The sequence below is a fragment of the Zophobas morio genome, unplaced genomic scaffold (assembly GCF_036711695.1).
Source record: "Zophobas morio isolate AGI-343-1 ecotype UQ-CSIRO unplaced genomic scaffold, CSIRO_AGI_Zmor_V1 ptg000005l, whole genome shotgun sequence".
Taxonomy (NCBI): Eukaryota; Metazoa; Arthropoda; class Insecta; order Coleoptera; family Tenebrionidae; genus Zophobas; species Zophobas morio.
This window is the reverse complement of record NW_026972110.1, coordinates 6,935,670-6,943,489: the sequence shown is the minus strand read 5'-3', so window position 1 is coordinate 6,943,489 and position 7,820 is coordinate 6,935,670. Positions and strand designations below refer to the sequence as shown.

At 30.0% G+C, this 7,820-nt stretch overlaps 1 protein-coding gene across 2 annotated transcripts in view; it reads left to right on the top strand.

Annotated features, from left to right (window-relative positions):
* Positions 1-1,754: 1,754 nt before the first annotated feature.
* The window catches only part of LOC135122538 (GATA-binding factor A-like), a 123,445-nt gene continuing 117,379 nt past the window's right edge, over positions 1,755-7,820 (top strand). For both annotated transcript variants that reach the window (XM_064046773.1, XM_064046774.1), the window contains exon 1: positions 1,755-1,952. The gene's annotated coding sequence lies outside the window, so the exon portion shown is untranslated. The remainder of the gene's footprint in view (positions 1,953-7,820) is intronic.

Below are 7,820 nucleotides of genomic sequence, written 5' to 3'. Positions count from 1 at the left end.
TGGTGAGAAATGTGTAAATCTTTTCTATATTTTATAAAAAGTTTTTATTTGTAATAAGCCGTGGGGTAGTAATTCAGTTATACCTATGTAAACAATAAATTTCGAAATGTAAGTAATCACAGTCATGCCGTGCAGAAAATAATAAATACATCAGTAGATCCGATGATTTTATTGGTAGTTTTATTTAGAAAAATTAGATTTATAACTAATGGAACGGTGTAAATACATAAAAAACAACAGGAATAATATCCCATTTTTTCCATAAACTCATAAAGTAAACTTAGTGTCACAAAATATTAAACTGTTGTTCCTATAATAGCTACTATTGCAGCTAATACACAGTGCACCTTTTTTAAAAGGGGCCGTAGGGATTCCCATGTTAAATTTTAGATCCCATGTTAACTTTTGTTAGGGTGAAGACCCGAAGATGAGATTCGCTGGGATGGAAGTACGCTTAGGGTTCTCTTTAATTTCCACTACCACTTTTTGCAATAAATTGTTAATAAGTTAACATTATTTTGGTTAAAAGATTTTGGTGCATCATCAAAGGTTTTGATTTATCAATTTTGCTTGTCATTTTTGACAGCATAATTTTAACTTATCGCAGTTTTTGGAAAAGAAACAGAATGACGGAATTCAGACATAAATGAAAAAAAATAAAAGATAACTAGCTCTGCCAAAAATTGTTTAGATTGAGCACTTGACGGGTAAGAGACGATGTGGAAATGCTGCAGCAAAATTTTGCGCAAAGTCTTTTGTCAATAACCCTTTAATGAAGGTACCTGGTGGAAATTTCGACTTTTTCTTTAATTAGGTACTGCGGCATGTTGACGAATATCGACCAATAAAAACCAGCAAATGAACAAGTAATCAAATGTTAGAAGCGTCAAGTAAATAATGTCTGTTTTTACGTAGCTGCCTACAATAGGTATTACCGACCAAAGTACAAAAATATTTTTTTTAAGAAATATTCTTTAATTTAAGACATAACCTTCAATAAAATCGTTAAAAGATAACTCAAATTACTTTCCGTAAAAATCTTAACTCTGAATCTTTACTCAAACATAAGTCAATACTACAATTAGAAATAATGATGACTTTTTTCAGAGTTCTTACTTTAATAATAATTGTCTTTTGCAAATTTATAACATGACGAATTAGTTATTTCTTGATTAAGCCTACTCAAAGTTCAAATTATGCCAACATATATCGAAATCGTGAGTGCAGAGTTAATTATTATAATGTTCTGAATTAGATACTCAAATGTTATCTGATCAACATAAACGAGGTGTGACTGAGATGCATGAACAAAGTCATACTTTGATGAAAAGATTATTACACAGTAAAGATTTTTTTCTTTATAACAACAAATAACATTTAATTTTAACGTTTCAAAGATACCGAAAGAGAATGAAAACGGTATCCCAGTAAGTCATAGAATAAATAATTAATATATACTAAGGGACAATTTTATTTTTTTAATATAAAATAGTAGTAAAGAAAATAATAAATGAGCATCAACGCGGTACGCTGAGGTGAACATACTCTGTGAAATGAAGCAAAAGTGAAAAGTAACTAGCAAAAGTAACCAAATAATGCAAAATGTATCAGACCTGTTTATCAGGCGATATCTAAAATCTGCCACAAATTTATGGTAATAAGATACAGCAATGTGGTTTTAGGAGGTAAGCTAATCCCCACCTTCTCAGGGCGGAGCATAAACTTTTCAAAGTCACAGTCTTCAGTCAGTTACTGTGAAGGTTGAAAGCTTCATCGTCGTCCGTTTAGCTTTCCAAACACTTTCAATTAAGCTCGGAACTTCCCTATTTTCGTTTCATCATAACAGTGAATGACATTTAGTGACAAGTTTTGTTGTTCTTATTGTTTGTTTGTTCTTAGTTTAAGAATTTTTGTGAATTTGCCATCGATTTCAGCAGGAATTGGCAACAGGGGTAAGTTTTTTTGACATTTGGAGGTTAATGGTTTTGTGTTTCTTAATATACGTGTTGAAAAATTTTAAATTATTTTATGTTTATTTTAAGTGTCTATATGGTTTAATCATAATCAAAATAAAGACAATTTGCCAACATTTATAGACCATTAGCTGTCATTTAAATTATATTTAAGCAGCTAATTAAGTTTTATTAACTTTTTATTTATTAGAGACAGAACTCGGTTACTAATATTGACATTTTTATATGCAGGTTTACGTATTTGCTGTACACAACTGTAAATAATTCGTTAGTCTAAAAAGAGTAGGACTACCAACTTTTTAAAATTAATTTATAAACTAGAGTATGAGCCCGCCGTTTACAACTGTAAAACATTGCGCACTCACTTAACAAAAAAAAAAAAAATCTAAATCACTAAAAACAATCAACATTTTTATTTTCCGTTAAACCTAATCTTTGCTATTAGGGTAGTAATGTTTGGTTGGTGTACTCTGTTCTTAATCGAATAGTTGCATAAGAGTTTTACGAAATAAATTAGTGTCTAGTGCAAGGCAACAAGAGTGCACGCCTGTAAATACACATTGTTTTGGTATAGTTAAGATATATGCTACTTGTTTAACTAACTTTGAATTTGTTGTCTGTTTCTTATATTTTGCAACCATTAATTTATTGAAATTCTTGAAAGTATAAGATATTTGAATCAATATTATATTGCTTGATTAGATAGGTATGGTATCAAACAAGTTTGATAAGTATTTTAGAGCTAAATCGTTTTGTTTGTTGGTAGATGTTTATGAACAATCATGACTCATTTTTACGATTAAATGTATGCCTATTATTCATCATAGTGGCTGTACTGATAGAGATTTAACAGTACAATACTTGGGTGTATGTATTAATTTGATACTATTAAACTATAACAACAAATACTGGTCAGGAATGTTGGTCATTACAGCTTCTTGATGCTTATCTACATATGTCAAGCACTAATCTCTTTATATTAAGATTATTGTCATAAGGATTAATAATAAATATAATAATAATACGTTGTTTATATTACCATGTTGGCGAGAGGACCTGTGCGCTTTTGCTAGCTTGGTGGAAAGCTGACCGTGGAGCTAAAGCTAATGAGAACTAAAGATTTCTTGACAATGAGCAAAATGTAACCGTAACGAGGAAACTCATTGACCCAATATAGTAGAACGTAAGAAAGAATACGAAACTTTAATTTAGAGTATGCAGTTATTTGGATTGAAATGGAATATTTACACATTGTTTTTAGCTCAGAAAAGCTGTAAATAAATATAAGTTTAGTAGTAACAATGACGATAATAATAGCAATATTCATTATTCATTAAATGTTATATGAAAACAAAATTATTTATTTATTTATAATACACTAAATAAATGTAAATAATAATAACAATCCTAATAGTAAATGTGTAAAAATAAATTTTCAGTATCAAGCAAGAAATTCAGGTAACAGATGAAATTTCCTTGCTCTTTTAAGCTTAATGTAATGTTGGAATTGACGACTGTAATAAGTTGCCAGAACTTATTCATTATCAATTATTTCAAATAATAAATGTATTCTTTTTTTAGTGTCTCCTATAAGTCTTATATAATATTATTGTAAGGCAACTGTGACTGGAAAATTGCGCCGTTTTACATTAATATGAAATCGAATGCTTTCACAGAGTTAAAAATAGGACGTTTTCGGCGTTTGAATTTTAAAAATTATTTCAATCTTTCGCACACTCGTAAGAGACATCTGCAGGAATTCTAAAAGAATACATTCACTTGCAGTCCCATTTTCTTCTCTCTCGAAATTTTCATTACGAAACCCTTTTCAAACATTATAGGGTCCTAACCCGGAAATTGTGTTTCTGTTATTTATCATATACATAAATATATACTTAGTTTAATTTTAACATAACAAATTAAATTTTAACGTTATTATTTGACTGTAGACTCCAATTCGATTTTAGTAACTCCTAAAAACGATGTGTTGCTTGTGTGTTCAATGATATCACGTCCTAGATATTTTATTACGTTTAAAATAACAATATTTTTTGGACAGAACGTTCATATGATTTTCGAACAATTTGTTAGAACAGTTTGGCTTACGTGCTTTTCCATTTTATTCAGAAAATCTTAAAATAGAGTTGGTGCGTTAACAGAGGAACATTGTGCTAAGCCGATGTTAAATGTGTATTATAAAAGTACTCAGTACTATTATGAAGAATTTGTGTTTCCTTTAACTATAACATTATAACATTATCTGCATTAGATCTTTATATATACATAGGAACTTTCTAGAAGATATTCAGTTACTAATATATGGTTCGGCACCAATATTGTAGAAATTAATGTGTTAAAAGTTACAGTAACAAGTATTCCGACTATTAACATTAACAATCTAAATAAACCATCTAAGCTGTTATAATTACTAATAATTCAAACACATAACACCATCATTAAAGTCATACCTGGGATAATATTGCTACTTTGTATGGCAACATCAACTTGAAATATCCCATAGTTAGGGTAAATGTGTACAAGAGTACGCACTGAGTGTAAAACTGTCAACAACTTTTTAATTTTTTTGGATAGACAAATTTTATGATATAGGTTCGTTATATACATGTTTAGAGATCAGATATATTTAATTGTACGCCCCAACACCACTATATTTTAAGAGTAATTTCAATTTTTGTCAAGATGTGTAAATGCGCACTCTTAGACAGTTCATTGCACAAGAGTGCGCATTTGAACGCTTATGAGTACGCATTACATTTTATGAAAAAATATTTGTTTCTAAGGTGAAAATAAATGGGAATAAGTGACTACAGACTACACATAAAACGGGAGACCTATTTCTTCGTACTCTAGGGGTCTTGAAAAGACGAGAAAACGTAAAAATAGAGAGTCGGTCGACGGATTCGATTACAACACGCTCAGGAAGTAAAAATAAAAAAAAAAAGTCACCATAACCACCACCACACAACTTGAGAAGCAGTACAAAGTAGTAGAGTTAAATAATTCATTATCGTATGATATGCATCTCCAAGACTATTAGACTACGTATTGCAAGCAATGCGCACTCTTATACAATACCTCGCTGCGCACTCTTGTACATTTGTACATAACCTAATGTTTTCAAAGTTAAAAGCTTTTGATGGACAGAAAGTGTAAAACTGTTAGTGTATAACGACACCTTAAAAGTTACAACTAATGAAAATTATTACTGTAAAATAAAAGAACTGGTACGTACCTTACAAAAAATTAAAACTATGAGCGGTAAAAATTACATCCACACAACGTGTGAACATAAAATCGTCAGTACGACCAAACTATAAACTATATTCAGGTCACTTTTGCACCTTTATCTCAGGTTTAGCATTAAATTCTGAATGGTATAACTTCATCTTACCCAGATGGCACTAATAAGCAGAAATCATCAGTGCGTACTCTTATACATATGCGCACTCTTGTACACATTTACCCTATGCTAAAACTAAAAATGTAGGAATGTTCAGAAAATTCATTCTGCAAGCATGGTGAATTGTTATATTTAGTACAAAAGGACCAAACCTTCCTAATGTATTTTAGCTGATGAAGTATAGGAAGATCTTATAAACGTTCACATTTTAAAAGGCAAAAAGTATGACCACGTAAGACTCAGTTGTAGAAACATAACTTCTGAACCACCCTTGCAAAAATCAGTTGCTATTTTACTTTATATTCTTTGTTAAAGGTATTACAAAAATAGTAGTAGTTATATCAGCATCAAAGAAGAGTTCCAGTTAACCTTATTAAATTCCGTTTATTCTTGTAGAAAATATGGAAAAAGTAACTTTTTCATTAGGGATTTTGAATACAACTTCAATATTATATACTTATATGAAATATCAATGTGGTAAAATTTTGATTGTAAGTACCTACATTATTGAGAAAGATATATTAACATGCGGGGAACAATTTCATATTTTTTTAATTTTTTAACCCAACGTGTGACCATCGAAGTATTTTTTAAACCCACATTTTAAGACTTGGGGTTTTTAGTAAAATTATTTAAATCTATTAACTAAGTACTATTAAAATGAATCTGTAACCTCGACCTAAACATCCAAGAAAAATAGTAAGACTACAAAATTCCTATGCACTCAAAATTTCTCAAAAACTGGTGTTAATGTTTTAGAGTTAGCAAGTTGTATTCGGAATTTTAATAAGAACAATATTTTTTTAAAATATAGTGTTGGACTGAAAGCCACTAAAAAACTGTCATATTTTTACCACACTACTTATTTAACCATTATTAAAACAGAATTCATAAAATTTGACAAAATATCGAGTTGTCATAATACAAAATATTTATTTTTACCACGTATTTAAATTACACAAAACATATACATATAAAATTTATTGGAAGTGCCTTGCAATTACTTACTTACACATATCTACATCAAGCGTGTACATATTAAACAAAGTTTTCCTAATTCCGAATCTAAAACCTTGTGTAGCGAACATAATGCAGTGTGCTAACGATGTTTTGATCACAGTTTCAAAATCCATGACTTTGTCCTCATTACATACGGCCCGAAAATCCGATCGGACCCATTAGTCACGTCCTGAGTGCGTTCGGCAGCTTTCGTGTTGATTAAACACGGTTTGGCTAAAAATAATCTGAAATCGAGCTAGTTTTTACTACTTGTCATTTCAAACTGCTATCGGGCATCCCATGACATTATTGAAAATGTAGACATTTTCAGAGGCACTGCACTTGAAATCAAAGAGGCAGTGTAAGTAGCAGCTGCAAGGCCACTGATTCCTTTTCTGAAAAAGTTTTGGTTAAGTATTTTCGAGACTTGGTTAATCATGGTTTTAATTTGAACTCGCAGAAAAAGCATAATATGTAATACATTTATAAACTCCTCTCGACACTCGTTTTAAACACGTACTTAAATAAACTCGTGACTAAAGAGGCGTTTATAGACCTTGTTTCATGACATCCTATAAACTTTGTATTAAAATATTCGTCATAATTGTACTTCGCTTCGTATGCTAGAAAGAAGAGTTACCTATAATAAGCATTTATTTTATAATTTAAGATTTTGTTGCTGTTTTAAGTTTCAGTATTCCATAAAAAAGAAAAGCTACTTTACTGCAAATGTTTTTAATGGCACTTCAAAAAATTATACTCCTACAAATTTTTACTACACCTACTGGAACTTTTGTAAAATCATCTTAAAGGAAGTAAGAACAAACTGTGTGTAACAATTTTGTTTAAAATTATGTACATAATTATACTTATTAATTAAATTTGTTTATCAAAAATAAAACACAAAATTATTATTGCACATGTTACGTAAACAGTGAGTTCCTTCTTTTTAGGATTTTATAAACATACTACATGCTCATCTTTTATGACTTATAACTATGAGTATGGAGGTTTATACAATGCCGCAAAGAATACGAATATGAAGACACAAATTATGTTTACATATTAGGTATATACCCTGTATAATTTGTTGCTATAAAATTTATTAGTATTAGCACATAAGTATGTTAAGTTCATCGAAATTGTCCAGAAAACGAACGCACAAACCTATAGTTAATCTTTGCTTAACATCGCATCTTCCACATATTTCCAAAGAACTAAACAAATCTTGTCCACATGTTTAACTGTAGTGCCGTTCATTTACTTCGATTACGCTAATGTTTTACAGCATCCATTACCTGTGGTGGAATTCACGACAAGCGCAAGAACCCATAAGCAATATACGTATTTTAAGTATAATAATAATAATAATAATAATAAATAAACTTTTTGGGTATTAACGTACAGTCATTCAGTATCAATTTGAT